The sequence below is a fragment of the Bison bison genome, unplaced genomic scaffold, assembly GCF_000754665.1.
Source record: "Bison bison bison isolate TAMUID 2011002044 unplaced genomic scaffold, Bison_UMD1.0 scf7180017854954, whole genome shotgun sequence".
NCBI classification, from domain to species: domain Eukaryota; kingdom Metazoa; phylum Chordata; class Mammalia; order Artiodactyla; family Bovidae; genus Bison; species Bison bison.
Window position 1 is genome coordinate 17,281 of NW_011485527.1, and position 855 is coordinate 18,135.

An 855-nucleotide genomic window follows, 5' to 3' on the forward strand; every position below is an offset into this window, starting at 1 on the left:
TTCTGCCTTAATTACAAAATTTCCTCCAGTTCCTTAAAGTGGGTACATGGCCAATCCTTGGCAAAAATCTTTCCCCCTGGTAACCATGTCCCTCATGCTTGCCCAGGGCTTCCTACCCTGGTACTGTACTTGAAGTTGCTCTGAGACCAGGCTGGAAACGCCCCGTGGTGCCTTGTCTGGGGACTGTGAATGTAATTGTGCTTGGATAGTAATTGATTTATCCCTGGTGGCTCAAATGGTAAAGAATCTGCCTGCGATGCAGAAGACCCGGATTCAATCCCTGGGTTACAAAGATCCCCTGGAGAAGGGAATGGCTACCCACTCGAGTATTCTTGCCTGCAGGATTCCATGGATAGAGAAGCCTGGTGGGCTATAGTCCATGGGGTCACAAAAAGTCAGACACAACTGAGCAACTAACACTTTCACTTTTTTTCAGTAATGACTTATAATGGAGTTAAGTGCTAACTTTTCCAAGCAACATAATGTTTCATTCTTTAATTGAATAAACTGATGAGAAAATTTTAGGTACCATGACAAGTGTTTATGAGCATCATAGTGTTTTGTTTGTTTGTTGATAAGGGGCCCTTTATAAGTTCTTTACATTAAACTCTGCTGATACAGTTCTTAACGAAGCACTTGACATTTTGAGCCATAAGAAGCTTTCCCTTTGTCAGAGTTTTCCAGATTTGTTGACAAATCTTCTTCCCCATTATAGGTTATCATATAAGCTATAACCCAGGCATTATAGGATTATAACCCTATAATCCTAGAGCAGGGATCCTGAACCTCCAAGATCTAATACCTGATGATCTGAGGTGAAACTGATGTAATACCAATAGAAATAAGTGAAAGTAA